The sequence below is a fragment of the Diachasmimorpha longicaudata genome, chromosome 11, assembly GCF_034640455.1.
Source record: "Diachasmimorpha longicaudata isolate KC_UGA_2023 chromosome 11, iyDiaLong2, whole genome shotgun sequence".
Classification (NCBI taxonomy): Eukaryota; Metazoa; Arthropoda; class Insecta; order Hymenoptera; family Braconidae; genus Diachasmimorpha; species Diachasmimorpha longicaudata.
In genome coordinates this window covers 2,161,687-2,180,101 of record NC_087235.1, presented here as the reverse complement: position 1 = coordinate 2,180,101, position 18,415 = coordinate 2,161,687, and the positions used below count along the sequence as shown (strand labels likewise).

General features: G+C 38.8%; 1 protein-coding gene and 1 long non-coding RNA gene across 4 annotated transcripts in view; one reads left to right on the top strand and one right to left on the bottom strand.

Annotated features, from left to right (window-relative positions):
- Positions 1-18,415, bottom strand: part of Glurib (Glutamate receptor IB) — a 385,770-nt gene that overhangs the window by 159,130 nt on the left and 208,225 nt on the right. Inside the window, exon 1 of one of the 3 annotated variants that reach the window (XM_064130824.1) lies at positions 14,887-15,019. The exons of the other annotated variants lie outside the window; for them this stretch is intronic. The gene's annotated coding sequence lies outside the window, so the exon portion shown is untranslated. Of the gene's footprint in view, positions 1-14,886; positions 15,020-18,415 lie in introns of those variants that run through there. 3 annotated transcript variants of the gene reach the window in all.
- LOC135167540 (uncharacterized) lies at positions 11,727-17,733 on the top strand. The gene is made up of 3 exons (XR_010299875.1): positions 11,727-11,762; positions 16,690-16,781; positions 17,712-17,733. It is a non-coding gene; the product is annotated as an uncharacterized LOC135167540 (long non-coding RNA).

Below are 18,415 nucleotides of genomic sequence, written 5' to 3'. Positions count from 1 at the left end.
TGGGGTACACATTACGATATTTGATCAGACTGAATCCCTCTTTTTCAATTTTATTCAAATGAAAAAAATTTATGAAAAACAAACATTAAAGAAAGGGGTTTGTCGGTGAAAAGTGATGAGTTTCGGGTTAGGTGGAAGTTAACTGCATTCTTGATGGATAAAGCCATCAATCTCTCGCAATGGCAAAGAGTAACGAGGGAATGGAATAGATGAGCGTTATACACACACTACAATGATGTACGAACCGGGGCAATCGGCTATTTTCGACTTGTGCATGAACATTCGATGGTGTTCCACCCCCGAAGTGGAACACTATTTCCTACGTGTCAATATACGAAATGTTTATTTAGTCTAAGTAATGGAATTAGGATTAACGAGGCTGTCGTTTTATCAAGAGCATTTCGGATTTTGGATCAGTATTTTTTTCATTTATTTCAGGTTCTCGTCTTTGATTTGTTTCGGTTGTTTGGAGTAGATCGATCTTTCTAGTGATTCCAAAGATTATTGAAAAGTACACAAAATTTTTGGATAACTCTATTTCATTTGGAATCCTAATTTTCATCTCGATTCAATAATTGTTTTTTTTTTCGATAAAAGAAAATGAAAAATCAGGATTTATGGTATTCTTTTATGGGAAAATCAATATTTTTGGTGCAGTCAACGATTTAAATCTGATTTTTTGATCATTCGGCGTAAAAAAAAGAATGAGTTTCTTCACACTTCTTCAAAAATAATCGACCAGCTGGCAAATCTGGTCTATTATTTGTTTATAAGGAGGAAATGTTGAAACAAATATTAATACTTTCTGAAATTTAATTTAGATAATACTGACTGTGTATGAAGTCTTGGGATTTTATTGATTGAATTCGTTCGCAAATGTGGTAACTGAAAATATTTAAAAGCAACGAATTCGGTCGGTAACATACCGACCTGAGGGTAGAGCTGCCTTAAGTAATCGCGAAGCGGAATTCCGTGTTCGCATTTTGTGAGGCGCCATCGAGGAAAAGATCACGAGACAAATTGCATGGACGGAAGGATTAGATAAGAAGTTCCTATTGACTGAGGTCATTTATGAGCGGATTTGATTGGCAGTATCATTTCACCGTGAAAAAAGTACCTCACAGGCTCCAAAAATACGAAAAAAACGCGAAATAAATTGTCGTCAAAAAAGTTCAACCAAAAAATATCGTGTGGATGTGAAGGATTGTTCAATATTACGTTCAATTTTTCTGTAATCAAGAATGATTTTTCACCGAACGCGCTCAGTAAAATATCACTCCTCTCCGTTCATCCTGGTAAGTGAAAAAGGTCTTGACAAATGACGATGAGCACTGAAAAATTACCCAACGAAAACAAATGTATGTTTCCCACATCTATTGTACAACTTTTTACCCATTAAAAAATATGTGAATTAAATAAGAAGTTGATTGAATATCTACATAAATTTATGAAACTCCAGTAATAATTACTGGAGTCTCTGCATCATTGAGCATAGCAAAAAAATTGAGTCGATCGACCGGTTTGTTTTTCAGGAATAATAATCCTAGTGTAATTCCTGAAAAACATGCGGTTTGTTTTTCAGGAATAATAATTATTCCTGAAAAAAAAAACCGGTCGATCGATTAATAATTATTATTCCTGAAAAACAAACCGCTCGATCGACTCAATTTTTTTGCTATGCTGAATGATGCGGATTTTGTATTTACTGGTAATCGTCTAACTAATTTGTCTGGAATCGGCTGTGGGATTGATTCATGAATTAGTCGATCACATCGAAAGTGAATAGGCACATTCTGAAAAAACTCGGTCTCACCGAGCATCACCTGAAGTGGATCAAACGATTGCATGAAACTCGAATCAATTTGATCTGATTAAGTTCCGACGAAAAACGCCATTAAACAATTGATCAGAACCTGACCCAATCATTCTATCACTTTTCGAGCTATCGTTAGATAGTAAACCTTACATGAATTTCCACTCCGGTAAACATTGTTTGTTTGACTGGGCTTTCGCCATTCGTTAACTATTAACAGATATTCATTATTCATATTCAAGTCTATCATACGTTAGTAGTTATCGAATTTTGTTTGGACCAACTAAATCATTCTATCAGCGTGTGGGCCCAATACTTTCTTCTCAGGTGGCCCAGATGCAGCACTATAACCATCCAGGTAGGAATCGCCAAACTTCACGCCCGGGCCAACCGTGGGCCAAGCTTTGGTAATCCTAAACTCCACCAGGTTTGGTATCTTAGTCACACCAGAGAAAGACCCGGCTTGGATTCTTCCTTGATATCAAACCTGGGTACCAAGCTTGTGCCAAGCCTGGTTCATTCAGCCTTGGTTCATAGCCTCTCCACCAATCCTGGGCCCAGACTGACCAACTGGCTGAAATTTATTTCTTTTTAACTATGCGGCATGCTGATTTTACTTACACGTGAAACCAAAGGGTGGCAATGTCCTATGGTATTATACCTCATTGTGACCCCATATTGTTACATAAGTGTAAAGTAAGTTTTCGAATGCCACAGGGTATGTGGTTCATTTGTAATTTATCTGGATATGTTCAGTACTATAAACTGTTTGAATAAACCCTAGGAATTTTTTAATATATGAGCCTGGAAGGGCGCTGGTTCGAAGGCCTGGACCAGCCTTAATAAGTTAGCTAGGGCCAGCCTTCGCCACCAAGCCTGATCCCACGTTACATTCCAATGCTCATCCACTGTTGATCCAGGCTTTGATGCCAATCCTGATCCAAGCTTGCCTAGTCTTGGGAATAGCTTGGCTGAGGCCTGTGCCATTGGTGATTTCCTACCTGGACAGTAATTTTTCTCGAAAAAAATTCTCTGCATGTAACAAATTTTTTTCGTCATGTGCCACAGAAAGATATATTTAAAGTAATCTACCGCTCGGCTAAAGTAATCTACGCTTGGACAGAGCCAAAGTTCGCGAAAGTCCACTGATCCAATAATTTGATCACTTATCGATCCATCTTTAGGTCTAGTTTCCTGCTACTTTGATCTGCATGCGCGATGAAGTTTCATTTGACTAATCACTGTGCAACTACACTTTGCAACTATTCCCCATAAAAATTTAAACATAAACCGTCGAGTAAATATTTAATCTGAACCACCTCAACTTATTTAGTGATTTGTCCCCAATTTTTTCCGCCATGTTATCCCAATGAATTTCAATGAAGAAAAATGTCCTCCTTTACTTTAATTCAAGAGAGGTAATTTATAACCCGACTGATTCTGATTGATCTCTTTAAATATTTCCAGACACCGAGGGGTGAAGTGGGATTTGAATTAACTTTTTACCCACCGATATTGAATCCGCATTATGTTAATGCGGGTGGTGAGGAGCACGTCTTGATGGAGTGGGAGCAATGCGCGCGTGAGTAAAAAGTCTTTGAGTGGTTTGGCGACGAATCGACGTGGCAGTCGATGAAATGAAGTAGGGAACGTGAAAAGGTGGGGTTTCAATAATTTCTCAAAAGACATTGAGGGGGTGAGGGACGATGGGAATTCTGGCGCAGAGGCATTTCGAGAAGTGAAAAAAAAAGGGGATGTGAGTGTGCTCGATTATTCGATGGAGGAAGACGAGAGGTTTTTGCCCAGTTTTAATCCGGGAATGGGATTAGAAAAAACTTGGGAATAAGAAAATTTCGAGGGTGAGTAAACGCGGTATGAAATTTTCTTCAGGGGGATGTGTCTGTTGAACCGGCAGTCGATAAACTTAGGCCATGCCGGTTGGGTCCCCACCGAGAATTTCTGGGAAACTATTTAGGTGTCTTATGGTTGATGAACGGTAAACGTGGAAAAATGGAGTTGGTAAAGTGAGTGGCAAAATACATTGAGAATATTACTCGTGAAATTTCCGGTGAAAAAACTTGAAGTCGTAGTGTTGCGTCCCCGCCGCCTGCCGGGAATAACTAGCATCTTTATTCTATTCTATAATAGAGGTGTAGGTACCAAAGAGCAAGAGAACGATGAAGGCTTGGAATTTCTAACCTAGACCAACCGGGGACCTCCCGTCACGCACGAACGCGTTTGAAATACGATTGCACTTCGTGTGCTCCTCAGTGGGTTCCGAAACCTCATGACAGTTAAATCACCACTAGCTGGACACCACCTGGAGTTGGGCAGCAGTACTTGAAATATGATAATGCCAAGTATACCGTCAGTGTTCTTGGTACCTGATGATGGCCAAACCATTCAAAACGGCACTTGATCCAAGAAGCTGAGAACTGCACAACGATCTTTTGTGAGTATGCCATTATAGAGCATTGGGGACTCCTGTTCTCACATGAGGATGCGAGGATAAATAAATACCACAACCAAACTAATAGTATCTATGCGGAGAAACTTAATGAAGCAAAAAAGAGCAAGCAGATGAATGAGACAAAACAAATGCTGGTGTGCAATTGCGAGGTACAGCATCGTAATCAACTCCAATCAATTTTCCATAATTTTAGGAGTCCATTGGTGTGACCATTGGCTGAAGCCAGAGCCACTCTAGAAAGTTCCTAACCTGGTAACAAGCTTGAACCCGGCTTACTACGGAGCTTTGGGGTCACCTGGCGAAATAACGTTGGCCCTAGATTGGCTCACTACCAGGATAATGATGCACTAGAAAGTTGTAAAAAGGATTCAAGATAATTTTTAAAGAACCTGTTTTTGATTTTCATGGGATAAATTCGTTAATAAGTCTGTTGTTTACTATCGCCAATTTCGTTTAGTAATTTCCACACAACTTTACGTTCCCATTATGTACAAATGCGAAAAAAAGAGATAATTTTTTTGATTTCTTCCGTAACATCATTTCAAACGTCGAAGTAGAGAATAAGGTGACGTTATTATGCCACTTCTGGGGATTGACGAACAGCTGATATCGATTTTTCCTTCAATGAAGCTCACCCACATCTCGGCAATTCAATCCCAGCTTCTACTCTCATTTGTTGACATTCTGTAATCCCTCCATTGTGAAGTTTCGAGGAATCCTCATGGTTTCTACTTCCCACTGTGTTTATTTACGTCTGACTGACGTGATCCTCGTGCTCATAATCGTTAAAATAAACGCATTCGTCCATCATAATATTATGCAAGATTCAATCATTAACTGCAGTTCAAATGTACTGATAAAAAATTATTTTCCGCAAATATTCATTTCCTTCGGACGAGTATTAATTTGTTTAACATTATATTTTTCAGTCAAGTCATTACAATAGCAATACTTACTAGATTTGAAGTATTTCATTTAGATAGTTCTAGAATATGAGCATGTTAACAGGGACCTTGGGTGAACTACTTCAATAATTATGAGCATAAAAAAATTCCTTGAAATTCATCCCTCCACAAAATTAAGCTTCTCTGGAAATCATTGAATCCCAAAAATAAAATTTGAAAATATGTGCATTATATAATATATAATATATAATGTTGGAATATGAGGAACGAAAATGATGGAAAACACACAGTTAATATTTCACCACTAAACCTTAACATATTGTTCAGACTCTACTAGTCAAGAGAACACTGTACACTCTATGAAATCTTAGAAAAGACTGAAAACTAAATTACTAGTCAGGCCCCGATTCACCTCTACTTAGAGAGGGCAATAAACTTTACACCCCCTGAAACTTCACTGAGAAATTCCATCTTCACCATGTCTGGTCACCACATGGTTTTGGGGAAATCCCTTTGGAAAAGTTCAGTAATAAAAAGTCCCAAGGAAAAGGCCCTGACGACAATTAACTAATAAAACATTTTCTCTAGTCTTAAATATAAAAACTCTGGAACCAGTGAATTTTGTATTCGGGCAAAATCCCGAAATTCAACATATAATAATTATACATAATATATAATATACGTGGATTAATGAATATTCAATGATAGTCTTATCAACTTCAACAATTGCTGATGCCTCATTGATGTACATCGACGTGCGTTATTTCCTAGTCTAAGAAGACCTATCTCTGTATTGTCTGTTGTCTCTAAACATAACAACATGTGTTGTCTCTAAAGAAAAACGGGAGCAGACGCTCTCCACAATTATTTCCGACAATTGAATGTTGTTAATTACTAAATTTTCATCTACTATCCACTAATCACCCAGAGCTTCTCAAAAATCATGAAATAAACTATAAAAAATTAAAATCTTCTCGATAAATGCTATCGCCCAGTTAATCCAATTTGTTTCGAACTTCAAACTATCATCCAGTAACACCACGAAGTACATGCGATATGCAATGGCATCAGCAGTATCTATAACTCCTCGGTGAAATCGGCTACGGAGATGGCTCCCTTTCTCCTCAAGTTCATATACCGCGGGATAGTCGAGAGAAAGAGGAAGGGTGAAGGAGGGGATGGAAGTGAATACACAGGAGGAAGGGTGGGCAACAGTTGATGCAGTATCTGCGGTCGCGTCTTGAATACTAACCGAATTCATATCGGATCCGAAAGCGTAGAAATAGGTATACACACCGATTCCATTTCCACCCCTCACCTCTGCCACCCCTCACCCCCACACCCTCGTGGCTCTTTGCTAGGTCCTCCGACGTTTACTCGACCGGCTAAATGTACTACGAACCTTTACGACGGCTGATGAAATACACAAAAGGGGGTGGGTGGTAAGGGGGTGTAGGGGGTGAGGGAGGAAGGAGCGGAGTGATAGAGTGAAAATGGGAGGACGTAAAAATATGGCATTGTTGCCGAGCCATTGTATAGCCAACAATGGGGGATTGGCGATGTTGGCGGAGTGGGGGTGGAAAGTGGGGGAGGGGGAGGGGGTGCTTGGCTACGCATGTACTTGATACTGTGGAAGGTGCATAAAACATATTTAAAGACTATAAGGGAGGGATAAATATTTATGTCAGGAGATGTCTGATGTTTTGATATATTTCTTAAGGGGGTATTTTTTTTTTGCTCATGATACGCCAGGGGTATATGCTCCAAATACATTTTACTCACTCACAACGCCCGTCGAATCTGGTGTAGAGGATTCCTTTTCTCCGGCAATGCACACTGAATCCTGGATTATGGAATGCACGAGAAGATTTTTGGGGGAAGGGGGTGGAAATACTTGGCTTCCTCTTTCGTATATCGAAATACGACAAACTGAGGGGGTAAAGTTGTCTGGTGTGGGGAGGGAGTGGAGTGCAGTGTCGTAAAATTTTATTGAACGCGAGGATATTTGTACCACAATAAGGAAAAAGGAGAATGAATTTGGGAGGAACGCGGGGGGAGATTTTTCTTTTTGAGTTTAGGGGGTGGGTGCGTTGCGAGGTGTGGATGAACAATGACTAGGGAATTTTGGGGTGTGAGTTGTGTGATGTTGTATGAGGGGAATATGTTTTCGTGGTTTTGATGGAGTTTAGTGGTTCATGATTATTTCTGATTGGGAGAAGTTTGTGATATCTGAGCATAGGAAAAATTAATCGTAAACTATGGGATTTAGAACGGAATTTACGAGATTATTGAGCGCGTTAGTTACGATTTCTATAACGTAATTTAACAGATTTTTAAACAGGTAGGTTATGGTTTTGGAAATATGAATTACGTCTCAAAAAAACATAAATTAAGGTTTCTTAAACGTAATTTGAAGACATCTTTGGCGTCTCCAATTTATTAACTTTATTCCGTCCATAACTAGCTAGTTTGTTACCAACTATTAGGAATCATTTGACGAAATTCACTGATCCATCGAAGAAACTAAAGAGTAACAATTTTAGTGTAGAGTGGAGACATTCAAAACAATATCAGGGGCGTACGACCTAATGAGGGGTCAGGATTCCTGTGGTCATCAGGAACTCGCATACAGTACAGCCACCTTGCAGTCATTTTTAAAACATGAAGTAAGCGTGTTGAAGATAATCATTTTCGAACTATCAAACCTCTTTACAAAAGATGTATTAGAGTTTACATTTCAAATTATTCATCAACAATTAATTTACAGGTGGATTAAATCGGTCTTTGTACGGTTTGTATTTCTTTTATTTTCGTGTTTCCATTTGAGATGGAAAATATTTTTGTGGGTGAAAATATAAGAAGTTTGGGGTGTGACGTGTATGCTCTGTTTTTTGGGTCTAAACAGAAGAGCATGAGTGGGACAATTGTTAATGTGAATCATCAGGTCCAGGGTATTGTAACCCTTTAGTCTTTTCAGCTAGTTTCTCTATGGAAACGAACTAGAACGGTTGTGCCTTTCGAGCGTATAAAATAAAGAGAATAAATAACATTCACACGTTTAGAATTATTATAACTATCCCATTTATAATAAGATGATAGACCAATGGAAAAATATTTTCTTTTTAAATATTCTCATCGAAAATTCAAGAAAGTAGAATCAACTCAAAAATATACGTGAATTGACCATAAATTACAGTTATTTTACATCCGTAAGTATTGAGACGTGTTCCCCTCCGAATTATAATGAACTTGTCAATGATCTGAAGAGATTTTGAAAGACTGTCCTTTGGGGAAATTAGTTTGTTAGTCTTTTTGAGAGTCTTTTACTCGTTTTTCCCTTTGATGTATTCAACAATATTATTGACAAAGAGCGCATCGAATCTCATTGTAATACCGAATTCGGTGTATGTAAATAAAAGTATAATTGTTCAGGAAAGTTTAACAGTAAAAAAAAAATTCCCTCCATAGTCTCTAAAACCGAGATTCTTTCGAGTTACTTCTTCATGTAACTGAGTAAATTAATCAACATGCAATTAGCAGTAGCCATTGCCCCCGAGTGAACAGCGAGTGAGCAACCCATAGAATTTGTTTAAGCACGGTTTATCACGGTGTGTTGTTGCCATTTGTTATATGCCGAGGGAGAGGGTCGGGTGAATGCCCGAAGCACCATTATGATCTGATATGAAACGAAATCCCCGGGAGGTAATTAACTAATGCCCCCCCTCCCGAAAATGACGTACACTTTTTTGTGCTAATTAACGGATTTACACAGTGGTTAATATTCATTCTACTGAATCGTAACAAAAAATGAATTTAAAAAAGTTAAATAAACTCGATTACTGATCATTAATAAAGTAATAGAATTGAAAGTAATTTCTTCACTATTGAAGCAACGAAATTTTATTAATGAACCATAACTGTGTCAATAAATTAAAGAAAACAATTGAACAATTTACAACAGGATACAGTATTGCTGAGACTTGGTATAAGAACTGGAAACTTCTGAGAGGAACAATAGTTACTATCAATCGTATTAGAGCCAACTATTACCATTTGGCAATCTCTATGAAAAGAGTTGAACGTGAGTTTGTTCATAATCCAAATAAATCGATCTATACACGACCTTTTACGACTGAAAAATTTGCAGATGAAGCTGATAAAAAAATGTACCCAATTGATTTGTAAATATGTGAAAGACTGTAATTTCCTATTCATGAAAGCATAAGCATATAAATAAAGTTAGCTGTCAACTTCATGCGTAAGATTTTTTCCTCATTGGTCAATATATTCCAGGCGGGAAATTCAAATAAGGCGCGGGAAGCGCGGAAACAGTCTCGTTCTAACTTAAGTAAAAATTAGCCCATAAGAAAAAATGTAAAATAGCGAATGCATAACTCATTATAGGGGTGACATCACTTCGAAGTAATGGAAAAAAACCGATATGCAGATATCAGTTCAGAAATTTGAATATAAAAACATTCATGAAAAGAAATTGTAGGTAAAAATGAGACCGCCAGAGGGCCAAACGAGGGACGAAGGTTAGGTTTATCACAACAATTAGCCTCCCACGTCTAATTTTTTTAACAAAACTGGACCTAAAAAGAGATTAACTGTCATTTCGTCCCACGTTTCGTCTTCTAGAGGTTTAATTTTCATCCCAAATTTCTTTCTATGTATATTTTTGGTACTGACTGCAAGATAAAGTTGAAGTTGTTTCGTAGGACTTCCTAGTAACCACCTTAAAATATGTCTTATGATCTACTCTTTGCAGAAAGATATGAGAGGGAAAAGAGGGTTGTTCCCTGGTAAAGAGTGGATAAAGATAAGTTTTCATTTCCGGAAGCTGTTTGAGAAAGTGAAAATTCCTTGGGACTCAGCATCACAGTTAGAAGTTTGTTGGCATGCGCGGATTAGAACCCTAAAAATAAGAAAGATCAGACACTAAAGAGACAGTAGGAATGAAAGTTCGTGTTCCATGTACACAGCGAACGCGGAAAAGAAAATTCTAAAACGGAAAAATACTGATTTGCATCCGAAAATTGACGCTTGCTGACAGTAGTGGTTCATCGAGTAAAATGTTGCTAAATATACAAAAAATAAAATATCCCTAGGATACACCATACAGGGAGATCTGCAGCCAATGAAAAGCTTCCAACATCACGGACCCCGAACTCCGGTCCAGTATACCCGACAAGTATCCTTAAATGGGACTGAAGACCAAATCAGACTCGATGAACAGTACTGGTGGTTCAATGAAACTGCAGTGCACATCCTAGAACTCACTAGACCCCTAGAAAATGGCGGCGACGAATAAGCTCCTACTACACGAGGTCTCAGCTGAACAAAATGTTCATCAACGCCACAAACACTAGCCTATGCCATATTCGTTTGTACATAATACACATAATATTTAATTAGTTTAAGATTTCCAAAATATGGATATGATTTTTTTTCATTAGAACAGCCACAAGAGGCTCCATTTTCCACTATCAATAGTAGCCAACAGAGCAAAGATTGATAACCCCAGATCCAACGTAAAATAATAAACTCAAGAGTAGCTCACTCAGTCCAAAAAATTAATATATTCATATATTTTTCCAAAGATTATAGAAATTAAAAATAATGAACTAACGACGAAAACATTTATCTATCTTAAGTTCAAGTTAAAGTGAAGTTCTTTGTTCCGAAGCAGTTTATGTCTAAAAAATATGTGTCACTTAATTAATGAATAAACAAATTTTATAAAAAAAAGTAGAGTGTCGCGCTGACGGGGGTCTGAGCTGAGCGATGTTGCGGTGGGTTAATACTTGGATGAATCTTTTCTCGCTCGCACCGGGGAAAAATTACTGACCGGAAGGCACGAATTCTCCTATGGACAGAGCGACACGGGTCACTAAACAAACATGGCGGATTTCATGGAGATAATCGATTATATCATACCCATAATTGATCAGTTGACAATCGATAATCGATACGTGAAGGAACAAAAGCAAAACTGGCGTCAACTGGTGGCGCTAGTGTAGAAGACTTTCTGCCCATTCTCGTCAGTGTGACAGAAGGATACGACCCTGCACGATCGGCGGACGATACAGTCGGGGTAAAAGTCAGTCCCATGGCACCGTAGGGGAAGGGAACAAAATGGAAAGACCCAAAAGGGTATACACATCGAAATAAAAAAAAAGAATTGACAAAGACATCGCTGAATCAACAGTGAAATTTTATAAATTGGACGTGTGAAAGGTCTACTCTAAAGAGATTAATTTTGTGTTTTTTTTTTGTTTCAGGAAAAACCAAAAATATAAACGGGAAAACCTCAGAATTCGGGGAGAATAACACCTTTAACACTCGTCTTGAATAATTTCACATTCGCAACCGAATCAGAACAAAGAAGGGGATGAAAAAGGACTAAAAGAGAGATAGTAACTCGTGACTGCAGTATCATCAAACTCCCAAACAGTTCTGGGGGAATATCGCCGATAAACTTGTCGTTTCCTAGTGGCAAACTCTTGGCAAGAAAGCCAAAGGAACTAGGAAAGACGTTGGATACAGTCAGTGGAGGAACAAGGGGTTTAAGGTAGGGGAAAATGGTACGATAATGGTCGAGTGTGCTATCTCATGGGCGTTCAGCGTCGCTTGTAGTGCGTTCCCTCTCTCGCTCGTTCATTTCCTCTCCTTTTCGCTGCTATATGTTATGCGAAAGTCCTGGTTAACCATGGAAGAAGGAACCGGCGAGTGCGTCTTGGCAAATTTCCTACTCAGAAGACAAAACACCACCACAGTGCACCCTGATTACAGTCACGTAAGGGGTGGAAGAAAAGGAGGGCATGACTACTCGTTTTACATCTCCAAACTTTAAATACTGTTATATACCTACATATCTACATGTTAATAATTACTGGCGGACCTCAAGTGAACTCCGATAAACCTTTGGGCCCTTCCCCAATGAAGCCTCTGGGCCTTACTCTGGGCCTTTCCGAGATCATCCTCCGAATTATTTCCCAATGAAATAGATATTCTCATCGTGCCCTCAACGCCACTCATCCCTTCGATGACAGAGTTCCTATGCCCTTACTAGAAAACATCCCTCCAACGAATCACAACGACAATCACTTACATTGAGGGCCCTCCCATTTTCCACCACCACCTTCCGACACACCATCACTGACCATTGGCCACGCCAAGTGATCGGGGTAGGCACAAGCCATTTTCATTCGAAATATGAAGAATGCATTTTATTCTCAACCTTCTTTTCATGTCGTTTTCAAGAAAACCATGACCTACCGGGGCTTCAGCCACATGAAGTTTGATCCCAGAGTTTCGATCCGGCATTACAGTGAGTAACAATCTGTCAGGAAGATATTCACAAAGCTCTTGTATTTTAGTCTGAAAACAAAGATTTCGTAGAATAAGAGTTCGTCATTTTATTGGAATCCCAGAACACGAATACACAATTTTCTATAATCCCTTATCCTTCCTTTCTGTAGCCATAATAACTCTACTGAAATTCACGTTCTATCATCTCACTTGTGGTTTTTTTTCTTTTCTTCGCTCATCTTTTTCTGGTTTTCAATATGGCGGAGAGGGAAGAGAGTAGTTTTAAAGAGGATGCACTTTATGGGAGGAAAAGTTGAAACTGCGTGAGTGTATATACGTGGCTGGAGGGTTTATAAATGGGGTTTCAAGGGGGAGAAAATTAATTCTCCGGTGGGGAAGCATTGAAAGAATCGCTGGAGATGAGAATTTGAAAATTCAATTGCTTGTTTTTTTTGGAACCGGAAGGGGAAAGACGAGAGACTATTATAGTGTTTCGTATTGGATCGAGGGCGCGGTTTTTCATTTTGAATTATTCGGTGAATAAACGTGAAAAAACAAATGCGACGGAGGAATTCAGTAGCGAAGTGATGAAATAAGATAAGCTGGCTTATCTCTCAGTCGAGTTTTTAAGCTATAGTTTGGAATTTAAGGGAGATAGCGGAATTTTTATAATTACGATCTTTGAAACGCAATTATTTCAGGTAGCTCTAGCTTTGTAGTTAATTCAAAGAGGATTGAAAATTAATAAACTTCTTAGAGAAGTCGACCAGACGTGTAATCGTATTTTTTCCTCAACTCAATCATCAAATAATTTAATTACTATAGAAGTTCAAGTTCTATTATTTGTTTATAAGACAAAAATGTATTAAAAATTATCAATACCTTCAAAAACTTGATTTATATAATAATTTACGTCTACAAACTTTTTGGAACTTTACTTATGTAATTAATTGAAAAATTTGGCGACTGAAAATATTAAAAAACAGCGTACTCAGTTGATAAAATATCGACCTAAGGATTGAGTTACTTTAAATTAGTCAGACGGTGATTGGGCTCAACAACAAATCGGAAATTTTTGGGACTTTTTGGAAACAGAACCCCGATAGAAATTATCAAGCATTAAGAACAGGCCCCAGCTTGCTTGACTCTAAACTTCCAAACCTGACACTTCCTACCATGAGTCTGGCTTCAACCGACGGTGCTGCCGATCTCGGGCCAACGTTATTTCGATATGTTACCCCGAAGCCCGGTAGTGAGGTAGTTCATAGACGGGTTCGAGATTCTTGTCAGTTTGGAACTTTCTAGAGTGACTCTGGCTTCAGCCAATGATCATACCAATGGAGTCATAAAATTATGAAAAATTGATTATTTTTTATTTTCACTTAAAAAATCAGCAATTCGCTTACGTATGCTTGATTAATTCCAAGTCGATTAATTGAATAAACATTACCCGCATGACTTAATGTATGTAGCACAGAGTTTTTCATAAATTATGTTTAAGTGTTTGATAGCAGAATTTTATAACAATGTCGTAAATGAAAAATCAAGTAAATATCTGTTAATTTTGATTCCCAGTCTATTTACATCTCACTTCCGGGTGACGCCAAACTTAGATTTAGATTGGCTGGGTCAGGTCGGTTTTATACTGGTGAATCGAAAGTTACGGGCTCTGTCGAGAAATAAGGCCCATTTTTGTAACTAAATACTAATATTACAAAATTATCGTTTAACGACGTACTATTCCGTTAACAAAGGGCCGATTGAAATAGATCGAATGCGGAGAAAATGGTTAAAACCATGAAGGCAAAAAACGACAATATCCGGAAGGCTTTTTCATTGACATAATTATCAGAGTCGTTAACGCGACGTAGGAAATCCGCGTCCCAGCTCTCATCCCGCCCCTTAACAGACACACAGCCGCTTTTACCGTGCAGTTCAAGGATCCACGAGTTAACGATCGTAATCCACCCGACGCGCGAGAGAGAAGGGGAGGCCATCGGTAATCACCATGGTGAAATTGGCACTCGCTCGTTAACCATTCGCCAACTATTTTCAAACTATAAGTCCAACGGAGGGATAATGCGTTGGGTAATCCGATATAACAGGGTCATAAATTCGTATTTTGTTGCACTTTGGTTATATTCAATTCTTATTAAATGTCGCGGGGAATTGCAATTATTCATCATCGCCGGAGTTAGTTAAAAGAGTGATCTGAGATAACTGCTAGTGGCATTAAATTTCCTGGAGATAGAATTTTTCGGTTAAAATATTGTACCGAAAAGTTCTGCGAATCGTAATTTCTCCGAACACAAATTATGTCTCTAAAATTTCTCACGTATCTGATTTTCATGGAATAATCATGGAATTAATAATATACAACTTACTTATTCCCACTGATTTCCTATTTTTTATTTTACACAAAAGTTCTCACTAAGCGAATCTTCATATAAAAGGAACTTAAGGTTCGGATACGAAACCGCGGAGAGTATTAATGTCGACCTGTTCTCGATGAACTTGGATATGAAACTGTTTAGAAGCGTATAAACATATGCCACGAAGGTTTCACTCACTCGCTGAACTCGTGTATATGTCGCGCCCGCAAAATTAATTGGATGCGCCTTAAATAAAAGTAAGAAATACTGCACTTGTGCCCACATAAATTCTCGGGAAGAGGATGTCCGTGGGAATTGTATTATTGTCGTCGGTGACAAGAATTTGGGCAATATTTAAGAGACAAATAATTTTTTTTTGTATGAACGAGTTGCCAAGGTTTTTCGGAAAACAAATTTTATGATTTGACGAGTTGTACGTGCTTCAAATCGACTAATTCTATTATAAGAAAGCACAAGCACATAAATTAAGGTATTCGATTAAGACATCGGCTAACTTCATGCGTAAGACTTTTTCCTCATTGGTTAATGTCTTCGAGGCGGGAAATTCAAATATAACGCGCGAAGCGCGCAGTCTCGTCCTGTTTATTAAAGGAGAAGCACATAAATTAAGTTAGCTACGTAAGATATTTGCTAACTTCATGCGTAAGACTTTTTCCTTATTGGTCGTTCGGGTTCATAGTGGACGAGATCGCCAGGGCGCCGAATTTGAATTTATTCCGAAGTAGAACATGTAATATTTTCGATGGTGACTTAAACAATCAATTAGTAGAATTTATGGAATTGTTCATGTTGCCCGAAAATGAGGTAGTTTCGATTCATCGTTATGATAAGTCACTATCGAAAATATTACATGTTCTACTTCGGAATAAATTCCAATTCGGCGCGCGAAGCGCGCTGGCGGTCTCGTAAGGGATTAAAGTTGCTCATTATTTATGACGTTGGAAATTTTCAGAAAGACTTTGGAAACGAACGTTTTCCACGGTTATCTTGAAATAACATTTTATATATACGACCGAACACCTTGTTATGGCTTTAGTTCCCCAATTCGTTAAGACATATTAACACATAGTCATCATTCATATTCAACTCTACCATTCGTCAATATTTAACAATTTTTTTTTGGAATAAATGAATCGTCCTATCAATCCGTGGGCCCACTACATTCTTCCCAAACGGCCCAAACACATCACTACAACGGTCATTTCGACCGAAAAAAATCTTCTCCATGTAACAACATGAAATTAAGTCCTCAAAATCAGAAACATGTCTTTGATAATCAAAATTTCTTCCTTTATGTACAATACAAAGACACATTTAGTGTCAATGTATACGTATTATACATTAAAAAACGCACAGATGAGAGAGGCTAAAGTAATCTACGCTTGGACGGAGGGCTGCATACCGTGTGGGTAAAAGTCTGCCAAAGTGGGAGGTTCCTAATAAACGTAAGAGGAAAGCTGGCTTAAAAGCTTTTCAAATAATGGCAAGCGTCTCGCGGAGTGAGAAAGAATCTCGGGAGAAAGAAAGAAAGAGTGCCGTGGTGTCCGTTGCTGGATTTTTTTTTTTCTCTCCATCATGAAACTCACCCCTCCTTCCTTCCCCCCGCCCTTCTGGAGGGGCAAGGGGACGAGTGTTCTCAGGCTAACCCGAATTTACGGACCATTAAAAATAATCGAACCAATGTCTCTACCGTGGAATGAATAGCGAGTTTGTCTGATGCTTCCGCGTTATCCATTTGACCTCCATTTTCTTATATTAAATTTTGCTGCCACTTTTTTTTTCTTTTATTTTCAGGTAAAATATTCCACAGCAGAGGGAATGAAATTCATAATCCTCGTGGTGTCATAACGGTTGGCGAGGGTGGCTTCTGGAGACCAATGAAAAATGTATGTATGTAAGGGGTGGGTGGGGGTGAGGGGGTTGATGGGAGAGGCAGCACAGTTCCTTCGAGTTTACTCGGAAAAATGTTGGTTTGAAAAATGATGAAGGATTTCAGGAAAAATATGTATGAAGTACGGGAGTTTTAATGGATCGAACGAAACGCCCGTCGAGTGCATCAACACCTTTATGAAGGGGCTGGAAGGAGGGGCGGCGGAGCAGGAGGAGAAGAGGGGGAGGGGGTGGCATTACTTTTCTTTATTCCCCTGTTTCATCATGTTCCACTCCAACTGATTCCACTTTTTTTCGAAATTCTTGTTTAAAAGCCTGGGAGGAAAATCAATTTTGGAACATCAAACTTTCCCAAATTGTTGATGATCGCAATATTAAGGTGTAGATCCTATCGGGAGGAAGCTTTTAAAACGCAAGATACGTTCGTGACTGGCATTTTCATTCGTCCCTTCAGTTTTGAAATTCAGGCAATTTTTTTCCCCCATTGGTGTCTATTAATTATTGACGTCACGGAATTTCTGTTGGCGTCGGACGAAGAAGGATTTTTCCAATATTTTTTTTTTTCACTCCCGATGTTTTCTGCGCTCGGGGAATATTGACGGGAGCATTGGCCGAGTCCAGACGGTACTCGACCGATGTGGGCTTTACTTCCTGAAGTCCTGGCAGGTAGGGAGACCTCCGATGCGCCTCAAAGGGCGAGCACTGGTCGGATAAATGTGGCATCTCTGTCCGACTTTCGTTTCTTCTACTTCAAACTTTTTTTTTTATCCCCCTCACGCTGACTTTATTCCGCAGTTCTTTCTCCTTACTATCTCTGGTTGGATTCCCTCCCCCCCGCCCTTTCCACCGCTATTTCGTGTTTCTTTTTTTTGACTTTCCTTCGGGCTTTTTTTTTTCCTTCTTCTGAGGCGCTTTTCGTCGTACAGATGTTCGTGCGGTCGAGGAGGAAAGATGCGGGCTGGCCTTTTCTTCTGGACTCTTGGACGTTGTACGTTGCTTGAGAGGGTCCGGTTTTCTTCATGAAAGAATGGCTTTTCCATGTTGCCAGAGCTACCCCATGGGTCGACACAGACCGTAAACCCAAGGACATCGAACTTTTTCCCGCACTTACATAAGGAAAAAAAAGAAAAAAATGAGGGGATGACTGAAATTACTTCTATGATAGCAATGGTTTTACTCGGTGGAAAAAATTGGAATTTCATGGATTGTTTTCACTGTGTGTGCGTGGTTGTAACTCGTACGCTGATAGGAGAATTCGATTGATTTTAAGGGAGTGAAGGCCATGCTAGTGTGAAAAATGAATTGATGTGTTTGTGGTTAACGTGGAATAAATTATGAATTTTGGGTTCTGAGGAAGATTTTAGATTTTAGTGAACGAAAACTTATTATTAAATGAAAGAAAACGTAATCATTTAAGTTCTAAAGCTCATTCGATTGTGCGATGATAGGAGTTTTTTAGAGTGTAATGATTTAATTTTTTCTTGTGCGATTAGAAATGATGCGACTCACCCCTGAATTTTTTGAGTGGGAAAATGATTTCGAAAATGGCGTCTGAAATATTCACCAGTTTCATGAGCGAAAGTAAAGTATGAATACTGATAATCAGTCGAAACTAGAAAAGGTGATCAAG